This window comes from Protopterus annectens, chromosome 3.part0, assembly GCF_019279795.1.
Source record: "Protopterus annectens isolate FY-2018-M chromosome 3.part0, PAN1.0, whole genome shotgun sequence".
Classification (NCBI taxonomy): Eukaryota; Metazoa; Chordata; order Ceratodontiformes; family Protopteridae; genus Protopterus; species Protopterus annectens.
Window position 1 is genome coordinate 76,290,298 of NC_056731.1, and position 24,000 is coordinate 76,314,297.

Consider the following 24,000-nt stretch of genomic DNA (forward strand, 5'->3'; position numbering starts at 1 on the left):
CCTGCACACCTGCACTACTGCTCCCCCACAAATCAGTCCAACAGCCTACTATACAGTTAAAATGTCCCCCCTTCACCTACCTACCTACACCCTCAATATTCACATCTACTTTACAACACAGGTATGGCATAACTAAACCTAACCCGAATACCTGAGTGTAACCTATCCAGAACTGCTAAACTGGAATCCCACTGCATCTTACACTGATCTTCATCACCAGTCATACCTGACCTGTACACCTGACTTAAGCATGTATAATACCGACATGTTAATGAAGTAGCACGGGGGTATGCGGCAGCAAGCGGGATTACACCTGTTTGGGCAGCGGTAAGCAATGCCCACACTGGTTAAGCAATGTGGAGGCCAACCCAGTGTACAATGCTGTAACTGGAGGTCAGCAAGTCTGAGCCTTCAGCACACCAGCATATGCCCGCCTACACTTCCCCCACAGTGCCTAGGCACTCTGTAGGCAACAGCTCCCATCGTGCCCAGTAACAAAATAATCAGCACTCCCATGTCACTCCCCCCACCCTGCACAAAGTAGTCCAAGTGAGTTACCATGAAGACATGACAGATATACAATCAGCTGCTGTTATCACGAACATATCATTCAGCAGCACAGTCAGTCAACAGTATAGGAAATGTATGTAAGTATGTAGATTAATACCAGAACCAAAATAGAAGTGAAGACTTGACTGATATAGAAGAGAAAAACAAGTAAAACAAAATATCAGTCCAGGAAGATCTCAACCACTCGATATAATCCACTCAATAGTGTATTCAAAGTACCACTCAGTTTATTGTAAGATAATGTGCATCTTACTTTCATACAACATCTTATCCATCAATACAGTACCTCCACCCTTGTCGGGTTCCATAATCCTAACATTTTAATTATTGCCCAATTCAGAAAGCAATTCCAGTTCAACTTTAGTCAAATTGGAAGAAAACTTGTATTTAGACACAGTTTGTTGAATTTGTCTTTCAATTCTACACTCCAAATTTCTGAGTTGGGGATGTATGGGGGGGTTGAAGGTACTAGACTTATTGGGGATAGTGCCCTGCCCTTTTGCAGAGGTGCTGAAAATGTTTTCCAAGTTGAGTTTTCTAATAAATAGTTTGAGGTCTAAAATAACCTTAACAATGTTACTACTTCTTTTCGGCACATATTTAAAACCCTTAGTGCACAAGTTGAAAAATGTATTAGTGACTGTAAGGTCACTGTAATTGTATATATGATACCCAGCTCTGGTGTATATACTATATTCCCCCCTAAAAGTTTGAGAAATAGTAGAATCAGTTTCATTTATCATTCCTGATTCCTGTTCTGCCTCCATTCCCGACAATATCCCCCACCCCCCCTGTAGAGGTGATGATCCGTTGAAAAAGAATGGTAACCATGTTGGTTATTTTGGTTTCGTTGATTATGTATCCTTTCAGATCTTCTAGGAAAAGGGTCATGTCCTTGCCCATTGTCCTGTATGTTATCCTCACCTACTACTGCCTCATCCGTATATACCATAGGTTCGTGTCGCTGGGGTGAACCAATTTGTTCCCTTCCCCCCTGGGTAAATCCCAACCGAAAAAATGGTGGGGCTGGATATTGTCTACCCTCCTGGTATTCACGTATGTCTCTATGAAGTTTTTTGTATTTTCTATTAAGCACCATATCACATTTGTCAATTTGTGACCTAATGTCATGATATTTTTTCTTTTCCTGTTCTACAGTGAACATTAAATCAGAAGTAACTACATCATTGTATTTTACAATATCTTGATGTAATAAACAAATATCTTTTTCATTTTTCTTGACAATGGCTTGAACTATCTCAAGTCCACAGTTGTCAAAAGCTCGTATTAAGTCTTTATGAAAGTCACTGCCGTTGACCACATTATTGGGATACTTGTGTACATGATGCCCCTTAGGGACTATACATTTCTTTAAACATTCATTAAGATACATATTGTCAAGTTGCAAGGTTTTGTACCTGTATGATGCCATTTCCAATACAGCCAAACTTTCAGAAAAAGTGTAATTATCACTCATATCGTTGGATTTGTTTTCCATGAAAACAAAAGAGGGCTTAGCTTGAAACCAGTCCTGGAAGGTGGACGACAGCATGCCCAGATTGGAATTGTTCATGCCAGGTGAAGGCAAAGGAAGCCCATTGCCAGAAGACCGTAACACTGCAGGTGTTTGTAAAAATTCAAAGGAGTCAATGCGACCACTGACTTCCGGATAATGGATCAAACCATGTTCCCACTCAATAGAGGGTGGGACCGCTGTGCGGGTGGTTACAGCATTCAAAACCTCTCATTGTTCAAGAATGATAGCCTGGAGCCCTTGTCCTAAGGGTGACAAGATGTCAATGAGTTGTGTAAGTTGCCCCATAAGTTTCCGGATTTCACCCACTTCGGACCTAAATCCAACTTCGGGTATATCAGTGGATTTGGTCTTCCCCGAACGACTCTCCATAGTGCACCAAAACCAAAATAGAAGTGAAGACTCGACTGATATAGAAGAGAAAACCAAGTAAAACAAAATATCAATCCAGGAAGACCTCAACCACTCGATATAATCCACTCAATAGTGTATTCAAAGTACCACTCAGTTTATTGTAAGATAATGTGCATCTTACTTTCATACAACATCTTATCCATCAATACAGTACCTCCACCCTTGTCGGGTTCCATAACCCTAACATTTTGATTATTGCCCAATTCAGAAAGCAATTCCAGTTCAACTTTAGTCAAATTGGAAGAAAACTTGTATTTAGACACAGTTTGTCGAATTTGTCTTTCAATTCTACACTCCAAATTTCTGAGTTGGGGATGTATGGGGGGGGGGTTGAAGGTACTAGACTTATTGGGGATAGTGCCCTGCCCTTTTGCAGAGGTGCCGAAAATGTTTTCCAAGTTGAGTTTTCTAATAAATAGTTTGAGGTCTAAAATAACCTTAACAATGTTACTACTTCTTTTCGGCACATATTTAAAACCCTTAGTGAACAAGTTGAAAAATGTATTAGTGACTGTAAGGTCACTGTAATTGTATATATGATACCCAGCTCTGGTGTATATACTATATTCCCCCCTAAAAGTTTGAGAAATACTAGAATCAGTTTCATTTACCATTCCTGATTCCTGTTCTGCCTCCAATCCTGATGATATCCCCCGCCCTCCCTGTAGGGGTGATGATCCGTTGAAAAAGAATGGTAACCATGTTGGTTATTTTGGTTTCATTGATTAACATATACTTTCAGATCTTCTAGGTAAAGGGTCATGTCCCTGCCCATTGTCCTGTATGTTATCCTCACCTACTACTGCCTCATTCGTAGATAACATAGGTTCATGTCACTGGGGTGAACCAATTTGTTCCCTTTCCCCCTGGATAAATCCCAACCGAAAAAATGGTGGGGCTGGATATTGTCTACCCTCCTGGTATTCACGTTTGTCTCTATGAAGTTTTTTGTATTTTCTATTAAGCACCATATCACATTTCTTGTCAATTTGTGACCTAATATCATGATATTTTTTCTTTTCCTGTTCTATAGTGAACATTAAATCAGAAGTAACAACATCATTGTATTTTACAATATCTTGATGTAATAAACAAATATCTTTTTCATTTTTCTTGACAATGGCTTGAACTATCTCAAGTCCACAGTTGTCAAAAGCTCGTATTAAGTCTTTATGAAAGTCACTGCCGTTGACCACATTATTGGGATACTTGTGTACACGATGCCCCTTAGGGACTATACATTTCTTTAAACATTCATTAAGATACATATTGTCAAGTTGCAAGGTTTTGTACCTGTATGATGCCGTTTCCAATACAGCCAAACTTTCAGAAAAAGTGTAATTATGACTCATATCGTTGGATTTGTTTTCCGTGAAAACAAAAGAGGGCTTAGCTTGAAACCAGTCCTGGAAGGTGGACGACGGCATGCCCAAATTGGAATTGTTCATGCCAGGTGAAGGCAAAGGAAGCCCATTGCCAGAAGACCGTAACACTGCAGGTGTTTGTAAAAATTCGACGGAGTCAATGCGACCACTGACTTCCGGATGATGGATCAAACCATGTTCCCACTCAATAGAGGGTGGAACCGCTGTGCGGGTGAGATGAGCATGGTCCGGTGTATGAGCAAACTGCTGCATCTCAAACCCCTGGCAGGATGATACCAGTGGGAGAAACAGTGTAGACCAGCAAAGTCTACTCATGACACAACAACAGGTCTGTCCCTGGCGGGACAAACCAGACTTTGTGAGTCACAAGGATTGGTCCACCAGTATCGGAGGAGGAACAAGGGAAGTCTTGAAAGTACATGGACTAAACAGATGAAGAGCCTGCAGAAGGCTGCATTGAGACAGTATAATGGAGGAGTACTGAGATGTGCAGAAAGGGAAATGTGTGGAGGTGTGGTATGGCAGGGCTAGCAACTGGAGAATGGATGGATGCTGTGTGCATGGTGCTTGGGGGCCGGGAAATGGAGCATGGGTATGATATTAAGGTAGACATATACAAATAAAGCAGAACAGCCATAGTGTAGTGGGCAGAGCATCTGCATAATGAGCAGGCATTCCTGGTTTGAGTCCCACTGCAGCACATTCTACTTTCCATGGGAAGTCTGTATATCAGCATCATGTTGCTGTATAACCTACTAAACAACATTTATATTTGAACAGGAGTACTGCATTAAATGCACGTGTGAAGTGTCAGTGTCATAATGAATAAGGCACTAGTAAGCGGGTTTAAGCACAGATAAGCAGTAGTAAGCATAAATAAGCACTAGTAAGTGTGTTTAACTGCATTTGCATGAGGGTAGGCATTGTCTACACAATTCAAGCAAAGTAGAAGCTAACTGAGTGTAGGAAACTTTAACCGGCGGTTACCATTGCTTAGCTCCACACACACCAGCTTACAACAGCTTTAACGTGCCTTAATCACTCTGTACTCAATGGTCGTGTTCTGCCCAGCAACAAAATAAACAGCTTCTGCAAGGCTCGAATTCAGGACCCTGTACACTAAAGTCACAGTAGTTAACCACTAAGCCATCACAGCAATACATACAAATGAGGTATCAGCAAACTAATCCTTACCATAGGAAAATCAAACCAAGCATGTGAACTGAATCTATGTACAGTGTGATGTTGTATAACCTGCCACAGAACATAAATATGTGAACTGGAGTACTGCAGTAAGCATAGATCTGTGGTGTTACTGTAGTAAAGTGTAGAAGTCCCCAGGACCCCCATACAGTGTATGTACACATGAAACACGGATACCAGACACATATATAACCCGTAACAAATAATAAATCACTGCCAAAAGGCAAATATAGTGCTAATTAACTATTAAGCAATGCTAACCACAGCTCAACTCAGTAAGTGTAAGCAATGTGTAGGAGAGCCAGTTCAATCTGCCTAGTGGCATACCTCTTTAAGCACTGCCAACCATAGGTAAGCAGGTGTGCCCATAGCTTAGCCTTTTCAAAACTGGCCAATCATGGAAAAGTGCAGATAATTGGCCATATTTAAACCCCACAGGTGAGAATACTTCCCATAACTGGTTGTAGCTTCCTACTGCAGGCAGAATGGGTGGTGTGGGTGAAGGCACTCGATTTAGAGCACAGCGCTGGGGCATCCAGGAGTCAAACTTCATGGTATGGCTCCTGGTAAAACACCATGAGCAGAGACTACTGCAGGGCCAGTACCAGGGCTCGCAGTATAAAACAGAGGCCTGGGAAAGTCTCGCCTGTGACCTCACCAGTGCCACAGGTATCCCCCAGACTGGTGAGCAGGTCAGGCACCACCATGCTGACCTGAAGCAGCAGAGGGGGGATGTACTGGAACAGTGGATCCAGGAGTCTCGGCAAATGCCTAATGCCCCAGTACTGAGTAAGTACTCATTCTACTAAGTAGGTAGTAATTGCCTAGCTTGTGTATACTATGGATAGGTATGTCTAAATATCACTGTATTTCTCTGACAGCTGCAGATGAGCAGGCTGTGAACCAGCAAGCCCATGATGCTAGGTTGCAAAGGCTGCGTCACAAGGCAGGTTAGTAACCATTCAACATGTACTGTCATAAATAAATATAAGAGCCTTAGAAAGTGTTGTACCAGTAGAAATAAATGTGTAATATTCTGTGAATAAAGATATAACCCCTGGAGTGCTTCTGTTTACTCTTCTGTCATATGTTGTTGAACTGTTGCATACTATAAATAGTACTATTGTATTAAGTAGTGTTACCCATACTGTGGTATGCAGATAAAATGTGTATGAAGTTCAGTATAACAATGTTGGAAGTTTCAAGAGGTCAGTCATATTGTACAAGTGAGGGAGACTTACATAGAAAACAGTAAAACACTTCATATCAATTCCTTGATAGCACAGTGTACTGTGATGTTAACTGTACATTTTTATGTCACACACAGCAGGGGTTTGAATCCCGGGAGTGCTAGTACGTTGTATGCATAGCCATACCGCACAACTGTACAGATTTTGTTACAATGTTCAGATAGAAAGCTGTATGCATAATTACACCCGACTACTGTACAGAATTTGCTAGAAAGTTCAAATAGAAAGTTGTACAAATATTCATACTCCACAACTGTTCCAAACTGTCCAGCATGTCCAGATAAATGAACCACATCACCAGTCTAGTACCCTGTTACCCAGAAAAATCAGTGTGATGATCCAAGAAATGTAGGCAGTTGTTAATGACATATAACTGATAGTCAGACTTGTACATACGCAGAGAATGTATATGAAAACAAACCTGTCATTCTAGCAGCTCACCCAAAGTGTATGACAGCAATTCCTCAACATATGTTGCATTAACACCTGCATCTTGTCATGCCTGTATGTAAGACACAGGTCACATATATAATAATCTATAAACATACCAGTGTACAATATAAGGCCATTGGGTAGTGTAATAATACATGTAAGGGACAGATCACTGCAGTGACTAAGAATGTTGTGAACACTACAAGGATATATTAGTTGTTATTTGAATCTCTCTCTCACCCCTACCATATGTGCAAAAATAACACAATGACAAACCTCAACCAGTATGTGTACACTCCAAACTTATGTTGGGACAAATGTCCTAATAGTTTATAAATATTCACATTGTTTCTATGCATGTGCCATGTTAAAATACACCCATATTGGTGGCTTGTTGACATCAATGAAACCTGCATGCTGTTGTAATGGCCACTGTTTTTCCATATATGCATGTGTTCTGCTTGCTCTGCAACTGTGTTACATCTGCTGTTTTGGGTTAATGGGAATACCTATGCATGCTGTTATAACTAATCCCGAATGCTGTTGACTATTACTAACCCATATCTGTCATAAACCTGCTACAACATAGCTCGTATGGGAAGGCCGGTCCCAGTGGACCCACCTGTCCCACCTCAGCTGGCCATGGCACCGGGCACCAGCACATCTGAGGCCCAGCCTGGGACGTCTTCCTCCATTGGCCCTGTGCCACCTTCAGGTGGAACTGCCACAGGGGATGGGGCTCCTCTCTCCCCCTGGGAGCAGGCATGGAGAGGAACATGTCACCCATCATCAGGTACGGGCCGTGGTGGGAGCTCGATATGGAGGTTTGAGATGGCTATGCCAGCTTGAGGGTTGAGTGGCAGAATTAGAGGGTGAGCCTGCCCCTCCTACACAGCCCCCAGCACAGCCATCTTTGGGGCTGTGAAAGTGCCGTGGTGACTGCCCATGGGTGGGGACCTCAGTCCCACTGTTTCCATTTGGGGGCTCATGGGCTTACGACTTTGAAACACCCCTCCCCATCCAAGGTGTTTCCCCCCACGTGTCATATACCACCCCTGTATGCTGTCTTGTCTGTGTTGTCTGTCATCCTACACAACTTATCCTCCCCGAGCATACTTACTCTCCTTTCCCAACATCCCACTCTCACCTTAAAAAAGCAAAAAGGGCAATCTGTTCCCAAAAAAAGCATGCCCCATACATAGCTGTCCATTTTGCACACATGTCCACTGGACACATGTAATCTGGTCTAATTGGCATCACAACATATTATTGTTGTCCTCACCCCTCTCCCAGGGGGTGGAGTGTTCAAATGTACCACCAAATTCATTGCATATGCACAGCTGTTGCTGTAGAAGAAATTGGCAGCTATGGACCTTCCCTACACCCTTCCTGCACATCCCTAGCTATCTTGCCTACTGTCTTTTCCTCTTTGTGTACCTTTTTTCACTACTTTCCTATCACCCCTTTTTCTTTTCTTTTAAAGAAATTAGCATGGGGGTGAGCAGGAGTAGGCACTTTTAAGCAGCAGTAAGCGGGTTTCAACCTGTTTGTGCAGCGGTAAGCACTGCCTACACAGGTTAAGCAACATAGAGGCTAACGGACTGTAAGAAACTGTAACCGGCAGTTGGCAGTGCTTAGCCGCTTACAACTGCTTTAATGTGCCTTAATCACTTTGTATCCAATGGCCCATGTTCTGCCCAGCAACAAATTAAACTGGCTCTGCAAGGCTCAAACCCATGACCCTGCACTTCATACACAAAGTGATTTATCACTAAACCATAACAGATATACATAACCCTGATGTTTTAACAAACATATCATCCAGCACAATCAGTCAACAGTACAGGAAATGTAGTAATATCATACCACACAACCTATTAATGCAAGAAGTCTGGACGAAGTGAGCCACAATGTGGGTACAAATATGGATATATGTCAACTACTGCTCTAATACACTTACAATGTTGCTAGTTACACAGTTATATGTATTAGAACACATATGTTGAAGGAGATGAGGTCTGAAACAAAAGTGTCGGCACTAGTTACTGACTTCAGTGCTGCGATCATCCATATCAATTGCCAACAGAATGAGGTAGAGGCCAAAATATGGACCGAACATGCATGGACATATGGACAGATATATATCTGTAAATGTAGACAGATAGACAGCTAATGCATATATATATATATATATATATATATATATATATATATATATATATATATATATATATATATATTATATATATATATATATATATATATATATATATACATGACTCACAAATAATCATATAGCATCAATTGTATATAGATAGCTAAATATGTTCATATGTATATATGTGTATATATATATATATATATATATATGTATATATATATATATATATATATATATATATATATGTATATATATATATATATATATATATATATATATATATATATATAGATAGATAGATAGATATAGATACATATATATAGATATAGCTATATGAGATATATATATATATATAGGTACATACAGATATACACAGACAAAAGGTATTAGTAGCCATACATATGTAGAAGTAGTGTGGAAGTACTGGGTGCAAAGTATATCCTTCAGCCACAAGCCCTGTAACTGGCATCTGTGAAATGTGTAGTGTGGCAACCATTGCCACAAATGAGAATACTTACATTAAACATATACCCACCCACAATTCAAGGGACATGACATGACACACAGGTATGGATACACAGAAAACCTTTATTTGTGTACTATACAATAATGTATGCCAGTACTGACACCACATAAACTTTGAAATATGTAATCAGTGATGAATGCAAGGCCCGCACATAACAGTAGATGCAAGCAATGTGGATATATACCATACTATGCTGTCCAGGCCAAGGCCTTCAATTAGTACAACAGTAGACACATGATTTGCCTTCAAGATAAGTAACAATCAACAATTACAGATGTAGTTCAGCAGTCTCCAATTACACCCTGTAGTCAAGCCCTAGGGGAAATGTAGCACTTGTGATAATGTCACAGTATCTCGTACATAACATTGCTTTACCTAACATCTCACTATCACACTGAATGACCCTTGTCTTAACACTTATATCCCTGAAAAGGTGTCACAGCCTAGGTTAATGGCATTGAACCCCCCCCCACATAAAAGGCTGTTCAAGGGCAAGGAAAACTGTGTACCACACATTGACCTCTGGAATGTACAAGGGCACATATGTGTTGTTCAGCTGTTGTCCCCATATATATGGACTTTGCCCAACAGTTGGTGTGGGAGTCCATGACATGACTGGGATGATAGCAGTAATGCTAGCAGTAAATAATGATAGGCCATTACCTAACAACCCCTGTCTGTATTGCAGCAGGACAAAGACTGGCATATATAGTAGTGATAGTAATCTCTCCTTTGACAATCATATTGCCAAAGTAGTTAGGAAATCCTTCTATGTAGCCCATCTAATTACTAAAGGGTTTGCATCTAGAAATAAAGATGTTATAGTGCCCCTCTACTTGTCATTCATCAGACCCATCATAAAATACAATGCCCCATTTGGTATGTACCTCACAAGACACTTCCAACAGCTGGAAAGACCACAAAAGTACCTCACCAAGAGGATTACTGGCCTCAAACATATGTCCTATGCAGCCCGACTGGAAAAACTCCAGCTGTACTCAGTGGCATATCGCTGACTCAGAGGTGATCTCTGCCTGACTTACAAAGCCATGTCCTACTCAGAATTGATGGACATGCTCTACCTAAGGAAATCCAAGTCACTGTGAGCCACTCGCTCTAGTGAGCTAAACCTCGCAACAACAATAAATAGAACATGCTGGAGGGATAGATTCCTGTCACAGAGACTCCCCATGCTTTGGAACAAAATTCCTAACTACATTAGGCAGAGCCCCTCACTAACACTCTTCAAGAGAAACCTTGACGGGTGGATGGGTAAGAGAAAATACACCCCTGGGATCACTTCATTGGCTCTTCTTGACAGAGGCTCAGTTAATTAATCAATGGGGCGGCAAAAGATGACACACTCTGGCTAGGCTTATAAAATGCCTTCGGGCAGATAGCCTAGTACCTACCTATGAACCTATATGTGGAGGACAGAGGCAGGAACATAGTGCCATATTTGCATTATTGCTGCTACACACCATGGAAATTGATGGTGTCACAGGATTTATTGCAAAATACCCATATGCAGGAATACGACATTGAAATACAAATTGATGTAGCCATGTATTGATAGCACTCAACAGACAGAATACCATTGTTATATCCGGGATAATACCTGTGTGGTGCACAGACAAAACCTAACAGCCAATCCTCTGCTATCATACGGATAGGCCCTCAGTTAAGAGCGACACATGACTTTACCACTGGCCCATAACATTACTCAGCCCCCTCACACACATACACACATTGTCAATTGTATGGCTCAGTCTAGGCCTCTGGCAAACCAACAACACACCCTTTGCATATGATGATACCTGTGCCACATCCTGTCATCCATAACATCTATGCAGGGACAGGCTAACATGGTGCTGATGCACAGGGTGACTGTACAACAGTGTAGCAATGGAATGCTGTGTAGCATGTTGTCAGCAGTAAAGTGAAATGTTAACATCCTGGAAGGTGTAGCTTTGCAGCCATGATGCATTATAGCTGTAATTAACAATGTTGTATTGTTTTCACCATTATCTGTTCTGATTATGTTGTGGTTGTCCATGTGTCACATGGCTGATGGGTGTAGTGGTGTCAGCAGACCTTCTACAGTGGACACCAGTAATTGTAGTGAGTGGTACACATGACATGGCTGGGTACAACACACAGAGCCTTTGGTTTGGATACAGTACAGATACAAGACTGTACACATGGGTGTATGTCCCTGTGCAGGTTACACATCTATTGCCCATGTAATCCAGGAAGACAGGATAGGCACAACCACACATTGGTATAAATGCAGTCTGCTACTTGAATGAACATTGAACATGCCAACAGCAGGGTGCATGTCCCTTTCCCCACTCTACTGCGATCCTCACCTCAGTAACATGGGTGTGCCAATGCTGGTGGTATAGCCCTACCCTTAAGAGGGTGTGAGGTGCTCTACTACTGTGAATGGTGTAAACAACAACTAACCAATCTGATAACATACACTGTACATTATTACAGATAGCTATGTGGGGGACAGACGCAACAGTAACTGCAATGATGGTGGATGTGTCCACAACAGCCACACCCAATGAGTTATAGCAACCCCAATATTACTTCATACCTCTACAGTGTGGAGGAGAGCATTAACACATCTATGACCTGTGAAGGACTTTATGTCTATGGGATGGCACCTGTGAAATGTTGGCATTTGCCAAGCAGTCCTGGGGGAAACATATTCTGTGAACATAGGTAGATCCCTTAACATCTACACACATTCCTACATGTGGCATGGTGAACAAAAGCCTGCTATGATCTACATAGGCTGTGTGCACATCCTAACCCTCATCTACACCTGTCATGATTGCGTCAAGGAGGTATACCAGGTTCAGGTTGTATTCTCTGCCTTTGACAAGTCCAACATTGGCGGGGTCCAGGGTTTTAAGATTACCAGTGACATGGTGGATTTGTGGTTGTCCTTGACAACATTGGTGAATCCATTGTCAGGTGTAGGCCTGTTGGATTGTATGAGGGATCCCAGCTATGTACTGTGCCTGCCCAGGGTTTCTCCCCAAGCATGACATTTCACTTGACTGTACTGCATGATATGTTAGAAATGCCAGCCTGACATCCTACAGGTGGGATGGAGTACTATTAACATGTACTGCCCTTGTCATGTAGGGTCCTGTAGGGCCCTGGTTATTGGATCTGCTAAGGTTGTTAGTGTATTGCAGGCCAGACGTGTTTAGCTGTTGGGGGGGGGGATACCTATCCGTGTCAAACGTATGTTGTTTGGGTCTCTCAAACTCATTAATGGTGCATGTGGACATATATGTTTTGGTTATGTTCCAGATTTCATCTACAGATGTATGTCCATATATACCTATATAGATATATATGGATTTACCTTTGAAAGGGAGACAATCATTTCTCCGCATGTCCCTTTCTGCAAACTGAAAGGACGGATCTGTCATTTCGTATTACACAAACTTCAAAACTCAGCAAATCAAAAAGCAGATTCACTGATTTTGGAACTAAAAGTTGGAATACTTATTGTAATACAGGGGGGGCAAGCCCCCCTGCACCCCCCACCCCCCCACCTTAATATTCTAACTCAGAGATCACACTACAGTGATGAAAGGGACATTTTCCCGATCCCCACTATAGTGCAATCCGCACACAAAATGCCGAATCTGCAATGAGTGAATGCATAGTGACATTCGCTCATTGCACATTCAATACATTTATTCCAAGATTGTGCAATGCTGAAAACCTACGTTCGACCTTCCAGCTTTCGGTGAAATGATCTTCTCCCTTTGAAAGGTGAACCATATATATGCTTACACACACACACACACACACATATATATATATATATATATATATATATATATATATATATATATATATATATATATATATATATATATTTATTGCTGTATATATGTGGACATATGGACATATACATATATATATATATATATCTATAGACGTATGCGTATATATGTATATATTGGCATACATATATGTATGTATTTCTATATCTATATCTACATATAGGGATATGTTATATCCTTTCAAATATATATATATATATATATATATATATATATATATATATATATATATATATATATACACACACACACAGACATACATCTACAGTTTATTTTGTTGCTGGGCAGAACACGGGCTGTTGGATACAGAGTGATTAAGGCACTCTAAAGCAGTTGTAAACGGGTTTGTGTGGAGCTAAGCACTGCCAACTGCTGGTTACAGTTTCTTATAGTCAGCTAGCTTCTATATTGCTTAACCTGTGTAGGCAGTGCTTACCGCCACACAGAAATGCTTACAACTGCTAAAAATTGCCTTAAGCTGTCTGTATCTAATGGGCCATGTTCTACCCAGCAACTACAAGGGTCAAACCATGGACCATGCAAACCATACACAAAGTGATTTACCACTAAGCCAAGGCAAATATGCACAATCCTGATGTTTTTACAAACATATCATCCAGTCCTGTAATGCAACAGTACAGAGAATGTATACCATCATCTAGGTGTATATGTGGAAATATATGAATCTGTAGACATATACAACATATCTATATATGGCATGTATATATATATATATATATATATATATATATATATATATATATATATATATATATATATATATATATATATATATATATATATATATATATATATATATATATATATATATAGACATGTGTGTGTACGGCCGTACAAACATGTACGCCAATATGGTACCATGCAGTGGGGCAGCATGTAACATCAGATAGGAGGGGAGCTAGGACAATGACATCTACCACAGTCTGTATACAGGCTAAAGTACATATTAACAATACACACACTGCCAACATTCACCATAAGTACACAGGCCTCAGTACTGTACAATCATCCACAGAATGTCCAGGTTATGTCATGAAATATAACCCCCATCTGTACATAACATGTGCAACAGTCTGATATATCACTGGCTTTTTATCAGATATGATGACACTAATTATGGTGTTGACATATGTACAAAGGTTGACAGAGGTATGGCTGGAAGCACATACACAGGGATAATATTGACATGTTGCTGTGATACCCTCATACATTTACTGTTGTAACAGTGTTTGTTGCAACATATGTCCTATGAGGGATATGAAGTCAGTATCTGTCATGGCCTTCACCATCTACAGACTGAACTCCTCACACTACCTTCTGCAGTCCACAGATAGATTCTTTGTGGCTAGCACATGAAACCAAAGGCATACCACTGGTCAGTCTGCAGATGACCCTGCAGATGGGGATTCCTCATAAACATGGATCTGACATGGCAGGTATTGCAACATGTATGACAGCCATATCCAGACAAACACTGTTAAACCAACATTACTCCAAATGCAGTATAGCAGCACTTACAGTCTGTAGTCAGGTCAGGCACATCCCTCTCCTGTTTGTTGCCCTCTTTCCACAGTGTATGTTTTTAAAGGTAAATTCCCAATCCATCTGAGATGCTGTTTGCCAAACAGCACATCTAGTTCCTGCTCACAGTGAATGAAAAGGGCCAACACCACCATGATGTTCCTAGATATTGGAGTGTGTTTCCATGAAATTGGCTATGGTAATGTTACCACAGCACAGCTGTTCCACATGCAATCAGCTAGGGGAGGGCTGCAATTCATGCACAGGCCATCAGCGATCCTGAGCATCACTTAAAATACACATGCTGCTGCCTAAGCATAGCAGGTGTGGGTCTCCACATCCACCAGAGAGGGGGTGAGAGAGGCAGACAGAAGCAATTACCTGTCATGGAGGGGTGGGAGAGTAAAATTGTAGCATGTTTGTGTTACACGCCTACCAGCACAAGGTATCAAACCCCCGACAACTATGTAGTGCTAGTACAGTTAGATGCAGTTATTGGATGCACCACATGGGTTACCTGCTGTAGTGCATTCAGAATATATATGTGATGGTGAGTGACATCTGCAACAGGGATATGGTACATATAAGGTAGGTGACATACACGTGCCTGTCTGCATGAACAGGTGCCAGCGTCAACACAGACACAGTCTCACAGTGACACACACACATTGACATACTTGGCAGGGCCAGGAGTACAACTCATCAGTAGTGGGATTGCCACAACACATCACTGTGCAGGTATCACATGCACCACACGGGTCATACGGAGGTCGTAAGGGCAAAGATTATGAGGAAGTGTCAGACATTGGACAGCATGCTTCAGTATGCCCATGGAGGTTGCAGTGAGTGTGGATGTGGCCATACACACCATACAGCACACATACACAAATACATTGGGTGCCAGTACTGACATGCATGGGTGCATGTCTGCATGGGTGTGTGGTGGTCAACTGTGCCAGAAGGCTATACAAGGGTATGTGATGGGTATATCTTGGTATCAGGCCACATGATAACGGTCTGCAGTGTGGCTCAGGGCTGTTGTTTCTGCATTTGCCCACACAGGTGCATATTGTATCCCCCATCCAGTCACCTGGATGACTATTGTGTGTGGCCAATGCTGTGCATCACCTGCAAGGTATGTGTTCCTTAGTCCATGACATGGATGGTGTCTAGGATGTGCACACCTCCCACATGCATGTGCAGTAACATGTGTAACTGTACCTGGGGTGTCTGGCCCATGTTGTGAACACAGATTATCATCAGATGTGCCAGTCTTGCCCACCTGTGGCAAGAACTGGTAATGGGCAGCAGGTTTACCCTGCACCTACACTGATAGCATGCCAACAGCATTCCCTGGTGTCAGTGGTATCTGTCCATACAGGGCATGTTGTCAGGCATGGTATGTCCATTGTGGGTCACATGTGAAGGCACCACAGGTGGTGCAGGTGTCCATTGGGAAACATGCAGGAGGCGCACTGTCTGCATGTACGTGCATATTGGACAGATGGGCAAGGTGACATACCCTCTGTAGCCCATGGCTATCACTCCATAGTCATTATTGGTGGCCAATATGCAGTATACTACCCACATATTGGCTGTTGCCTAGGCATGTGTGTGTATGACACATAGGTAGAGAGTGTGATCTGGGTAATACTGGGGTTGCTAACTGTAATTGCCTGGCCATGATGTCACATGTATGGGTATGGCTTTGCACCCCAGCCTCTCAGCTATTTTACATCTATTATCCCAGTGCAGTTGACACTGTGATATATAGTAAGGCCACCATATAAGAAATATGCAAAACCCCCTCCACATTGGCCACAGATGTCACACACTTACAACCACCTCTACACAGAATATGGGCTACAAGCACACACACACACACCTGTCATGTCTTGGAGTAGAACCCTTACCTAACTAGTTTATTACACTACACAGTTATAGTACACACCACGGACAATACTGGCATATGTTTTCCCCAAAGGTGTATTTCACAATGGATGACATCAGCAGAATTACCAAAGTAGGGCATTTCAAATGTACTGCAAGTAAGTAGCCTAAAATGCATTGTTCCCTACACAGACAGGGAGACATACACTAAACATCCACAAATGACATGTGTGGGTATAGAACCTCTGACCAAGGTCTATATCACACTACAGCATGAAGCTGTTATAGGACACACCACAGGGATTACTAGAAAACTCCTTCCACAAAGGTGTATTTCACAATGGATGACATCAGCAGGATTACCAAAGTAGGGCATTCCAAATTTATTGCATGTGACTAGCTTATACTGCATTGCTCCATACACAGACATTGGAACACACACAAAACATCCAGAACTGCCGCACTCTAGCAGTACGCAGTTACCAGATGCACTACAAGGATTACTGGTCTACAACCTTCCCAGAGGTGCATTTCTAGGTTGGTGACATTAGCAGCCTTAGCAAAGTAGATTATATGAATTGTAAGGAATGTGAGTACCCCAAAAAACATTGCTCTCTACACAGTCAGACACACACACAATTGCCATGTCTGGGGTTAAAACACCTACCTAACTACTTTATCACACTACAGCAGTACACAGTTACAGGATGCGCTACGAAGATTATGGGGCTACAGCCTTCCCAGAGGTGACATCAGCAGCCTTGGCAAAATAGAGTATAGGAATTGTAAGGAGTGTAAGTACCCTAAAAAGCATTGCTCTCTATGCAGTCAGACAGACACATACACAATTGCCATGTCAGGGGTTAGAACACCTACCTAACTACAGCATTATGCAGTTACAGAATGCACCACAGAGATTGCTGGAGTATTCTTTCCCCAAAGGTGTATATCACATTGGATGACATCAGCAGCCTTGGCAAAGTTGAGTATATGAATTGTAAAGTGTGTGAGTACTCTAAAAAGCATTGCTCTCTACACAGTCAGAGACAGACAGACATGCACACAAATACACACACTCACAGATGCCAAGTCTGGGGTTAGAACACCTATTTAAGTACTTTATCACACTACAGCAGTTACAGGACGCACTATGGAGATTACTCAGCTACTATCCTCATAAAGGTGTATTTCACATTGGATGACCTCAGCAGGCTTGTCATAGTAGGGCTATGGGGGGCAGTGTGTGCATGGGCCATAACCCATTTATCTAGGGGTTGACATGCCACATGCGGGCACACATGCGGTCATATGTCACAGGTACATGTATACAGCTGCTAGATGACTATTTCCTTGTACAGTCAAGTTGCACAGCTGGCACATGCACCACATAGTCTGTAATGCTGACAGATACTGGTGACTAGTATCTGCAGTGAGTGACATCTGCACCTCATGTGTTTGGGGCCCTCTGGCTGTGTGCTGGGTGGGACAGGCTTGGATGGCTCCTTGTCACAGTCACCCTCTTCCATACATCTATGTACATCTACCTTTGGCTTATTATAGTGTGTTGTCCTGACATATATGTCTGTATTCCTATCCACTGTGTGTGCAAGGCATGAGAGGTGCATACAGACGAGTGTCCGCACTAACAACTGCAACTGCCAGATATGTCTGGTCCACTGGTGTTTGCAGTCATGGCCTTCATGTGTTTAGGTGTGTGAGCATGCCCAGTATGACCTTTCAGTATGTTGTTGACTGACATTGCCTTCATTTCTCTAAGTGTGTGAGCATGCCCAATGTGGCCATCTGTAGTGAATGTGTGGATCGTGTCCAGTTAGTTTGTGCTCCAGTGCTGACCTTTGTGTTGTACACCGACAGGTAGCATGCTGTCTCTGCAGGGTATCCATCGATCATTTGGTTTTGACTGTTGCTACAATTCTGCATGGGGGGGCACACCTGACTATTTCTACATTTTTACACAGGGTTGTCGGGGCACACCTGACTGTTTTTACATTACTACATAGGATGTGGGGGGCACACGTGACACTTGTACACATTTGTTATGACTGTACTGGTATGTCAGGTACTCCATTTCATTCTGTACTGCTAACTATCATGTTGGCTAAAGGCATGCCAGTGTATTACAGATCATGGCTTTGGTTGCCCTACATCCCACTGCCTGCTCTGCTGTAGTCTGTCTGTGTAGGCCTGGAGGGGGAGGTTAACCATAGCCATCATTCTGGGGCCATGGCACAGGCTCTGTTTGGGTTTGTCTACACCTGTCCTGCTGGCTGACACTGTTGTTGGGTATGTGAACCTTCCTGACTGGCATGTGTGAGTCTTATGGACATACATGTCACTCAGCCCATTGCCTGCAGTGGGTTATGTCACCCTATGTAGTACTGGCTACTATGGTGACTCCAGTATGTGTTACAGATGTCATGGTGCCACTATGGGTGTCTACTGTCTGCTGCCATAACATTCGGCCACCCAGTTCCCTTGCATGCTCACATCCATACCATAGCTACAGGTAACAACACATTCTACTCCATTTGGCAATTGGTAGGTTGGTTGACTTACCTTGAGGGTGTGCCAGACCTGTGGATGGTGCTGGAGGGCTACCTATGTCGGATGCACATAGTACACTCCCTATACATGGTTGAGCACAGGAAGTGTCATGTTTGGCATCCCTTTTACTGTATGTGCGAGTCAGAGAGAGGTGTCATTCCCTGGGTCCCTACTGTGTCAGTGCATATGCTATGCGTTGCCTCTTTGCCAAGGCCAGGACATACTGGGCACACCTCCTTCTGCCTACTGGAGAAGGCTCACAATGTTCCTCCTCCGAGTCACTCTGTGCCTGTGCAGGCCTTGGCATTGGTGGGGGGCTTTGTGGCCCTGCCCCATGCTGTTCCTGCTGCAGCTGTTTCTGCAGGATCATATTGTGTAGCATAGCACATATCATAACAATTTGGGTACATGTAGCTGGTGAATACTGCAAGGTTCCACCGGATGTGTCCAGACACCGGAACTGTGACCTGAGCATCCCAAACACACACTCTATTATAGGTATGGTGTGTGCGTGTGCCTCATTATGGCATTGTTGTTCAGGTGTGTGTGCATTTCTGATGGGTGTCATCAGCCACAGCTCCAGTGAGTACTCAGCATCCCCCACTAGGTGACCATAGGGGATGTCCACATTGGCAAATCTCTGGTACAACTGTGTCAGATGCCATATGTGGAAATCATCATAGCCTCCAGGGCAGCCAGCACACACATTCATTATAATGCCCTGTGCATCACATATGACCTGGCAGTTGATGGAGGATATGCCCCTGCAGTTGATGTAGGCCCTACCCTGCTCACCGAGTGGTGCTTTGATGTGTATGTGCGTGCAGTCTATAGTACCCACTACCCCAGGGTATTCAGCTATTTGGTGGAAGAAACGCATATTGCTGGTCAACACCTCACATGTGTTGAGGAAATATACGTGCTCACTGGCATGTGCTGCCATGGCATCCAGGAACTGGTGGAATACTCTGGATGCTGATGCTTGTGAGATCCCCATGATATCCCTAGTCATGCTTTGGGAGGTAACTATGGCTAGTATACCTAGGCCTACACATACCTTGGTATCCACTGGGATGGGTTCCCCTCTGTCAGTTTGATGTGTCAGGTGTGGCCGGCACAGCTCAACAATTTGCTGTAGCAGGTCTCTGTACACCCTATAGGGCTCCACTATCTCTGGCTCATGTAGCCCCTGGTAGGTTACCCTGGGTCTGTACACTCTTCTCCGTCTCCTCACTGTGGGTTGTTCGGCAGCATTGACATCCTCACCACCCTCAGTCCCTTGCACATGTTGTTCTATGTTGCCTGCTGCAGCCCTTCTCATTTTGTAGGTTTGTTTGTTAAAATGTCCCTGCTTCTACACACTGGTGGTGCAGAGTGTGGGGAAAACCAGAGGGGAAGGTGTTTGCTTAGATTATAGTAGTGTTTGGGGCTGGGCTGGTCTGCTGCCTGTGTAATTGGCCAATTCTGATACATTTCACCTGCCAGCTAAGCTAGTACTCCTTGATTATCTTTCTACTGCTGTTTTCCCTTCCCATTGCCTTCCTGTTTAAAGCCAGGGGCATGCTGTACAAACAGAGTGCTCAAATGTGCACAGAGCTGCTATTACCTGGTTTACTTTTTTTTATTTACAACCCAGTGCATGGCATGCACACCCACTTGGCTTTGTGAAGAGTGCTAGGCAGGTTTAGACACACCCCCCTGGCTTAGCAATGCTAAGCTAGGAGCAATCCCAAGCCACAGGTCTCCACTCCGCTTACAGTATGCCTGACACACCCCACCATGATGTCACCTATATCTTAGTCTTGCATCCAGCTATTTATACTCTTACACTGTTGGGACTTGGCTCACATTCTGGGGAAAACTGGGATTCACTATCCTTCCCCTCATTTGCATAGGACTGCCTGCTAATGCATAGTTACATGTCTCACACTGAGCCTCCCCTCTTGACAACCATTACTCACTGGCCAAGTTGTCTTCTGCCTGCCATTGACTTGCATGACAGAATATTGATTTTAGTTAGAATGCTTATTTTAGGTTTATTTTATTACCCCCTCCGATCCCGTTTGCACGCCGCTGCCCTATGCTTAAACGGCCGAGATCGGCGAAAAAAATAAAAGTTGTTTTTTTTTTATTTATTTTATTGTTTGCAATGCCAATGGCCTTACACTTGGCCATTGGCATGCTTCCTCAATGATATGCAGCCTTTATTTGGAGCTGTCATAGCTCTATTTCAGATTTTGCAAAAATGTACTCGGTTAATAACCGAGTACATTTCTACAGTTAGCACTTGTCTTGCACGGACTATTTCAAGCTTCCTGGATTGCAAAATCACCTAATTTGCATGATTTTCTCATGCAAATGAGTTGATTTGCATACCAGGGCTTAGTCCGTGCATGATTAGTGCAGGGGCTCTCGTGCATGCCCCTGCAGGCTGTTCCTGGATCGCACAGCAGACATATTGCCTGCTAGGGCTCCTGCACTAATCATTCACGCCGTGCAGGGCATCGAGAATCATGGGGATAGACTTAATACTCTGTGTGTTATTATTTGTACAGATGGTGAATCATTTTCATGAGTAGGATCTTGTGTACCAGATTTATGTCTTGGAGGCCTATGAGGCTAAGAAACAAATTTCTTCTAAATACTATGTATGCTTCTTAGCCTTGTTTTAATGTTTTTGCTTAATTTTTGCAAAACTTCCTCTATGTTCTGGTCTATAATAAAATAATGTCTGTTTGAAAATATCTATAAACTTAATGTTGGGGAGGAGATACAAATGAAGTCTTCCAAACTGCACTGCATTTAAGAAAAAAAAAACAAAAAATAAGTGATTCATGGTATAAGTGGATCTTTTCAGATTGGAGGAAAAGTAAGGATTGAATTAAGATGACTGTGAGCCTAAAGGTTTTTTTTAAGTTTTATACTTTTTGAGAAGAATTGAAAATAAGGAGAAGAAGGCAAACATTAACACAGGAGATGACAGTTCGGGAGAGACATAAGGATACAGTTCTTCTGTAACAGAATAGCTACCAGACTCAGTTTCCTTCAAAAGGATCCTAACTACAAAGGTGTCTTTACATTCATGAAGGATGGACTTTAACCATTGATAACAGCACAGGAGGCATCCGAAACAATGCGATATCAAGAATTCCAGCTTAGAAGAATGCAGAAAAAGAGTAATTTTTATGTTTCAATTAATTGATAAAAAAGTGCACCTGCTAGGTACGGGTTTGCAGCAGTATTTCTGAGTGCTCTATTTTGTTAAGCAATATGCACTTAGAATCATAAAGATTTTGAGTGAAGTCTGAGGGAAACAATCCTTAGAATCAGGGCTGGATTAACAGTATGGTAGATGGAACTTCAGCTCCAGGGCCTCATGTCTGACATAGGGCCTAGTGTTTTTAATCTCAGTTTAGTCTGAAATCATGCACTATTTTCAAACTGAATAAAAAAATCCTCTTATAAATTTTAGAATCATGTGGCCAGTAATCCAATATTTCTTAGACTTCTCACTAAAAGTTGATACAACTTTAAAACATTAATCCTGTATGCGAGACGTCCAGGTTTGGTTTTAGTGGTTGCTGTCAGAAAAGATAATTCTAATAATCTGATTACATAAGTAGTACAAAATAATTCCTTTCTCTGTAAAACTCATTATATGATATTTCACTTATATTGTGCTAATTCAGAAAATCAAAAACAGAAACATCTTATGACCAGATGAAGAGTCTCCCTCAAAATCACTATTTTTAAAATGGTATAATTAAATAAATGATAGTGAAGACAGAGACAGGTACGCAATTGAAAATGAAAGCAAATGTTTTATTATGTCATAATATAACTCCTAGTACTATTTAAAATAAGGGAGAGTGGTCTGACTTCTTCAAATAATGCAACGTATTGTGCCATAACACAATATTCTGGAGTGTCTCCTTGGTTTTAGGCAAAGGTTCATCTCTAGTAGTAATACTATTTTAGTCTGACTGATGTAAACACAGTGAAAGGATTGAATGGTACTGTCAATACCTGTGATATAACTAAGAAGTAATTGTCACCAGTATATGCTTTATCATCTGGAATTATCCTTTATTTTGTTGTTCTAGGAGACATGTCATAAAAAAGTCAAATGCCTTAGTGATATGAAGTATGACAATATCGCATTACAAAGGGCACACTGTGCTTGTTAATCTGGCTACCCATGAGCTTCACACTGACACCATAGCTCAGTGATTAGTGATTCCACCTTCGAAGATCTGACCAAGTTCAGGCTTCAGTCTTGACAACTGTATGGTTCCCAGATGGAGTCTCCATATTCCTCAGGTGTCTGTGAAGGGTTTCACTAGGGACTATAAGCTCCTCCCACCTTCCAAATTTGCAAATGTTATTTGATTTCTAGTATGCAACAAAATCCGTTCTTTGTTTTCAGTTGTACAATATTTCTCTTTGTGCCTGTCCTGTAATTGACGTATGACTCAATGATATTAACCCTGATATAAAAGCAAAGTAATAATAATAAGAGTAAAAAAAAAAAGAAATTGACTTTGGCCAGTGAATATCATCTCAGCTATACAATTCTGATATTCTGATAATCAGAAAACACATGAAATTCTTTTTATCTAGTATAAAATGCCATAAAAGAGGATGCATTTTATT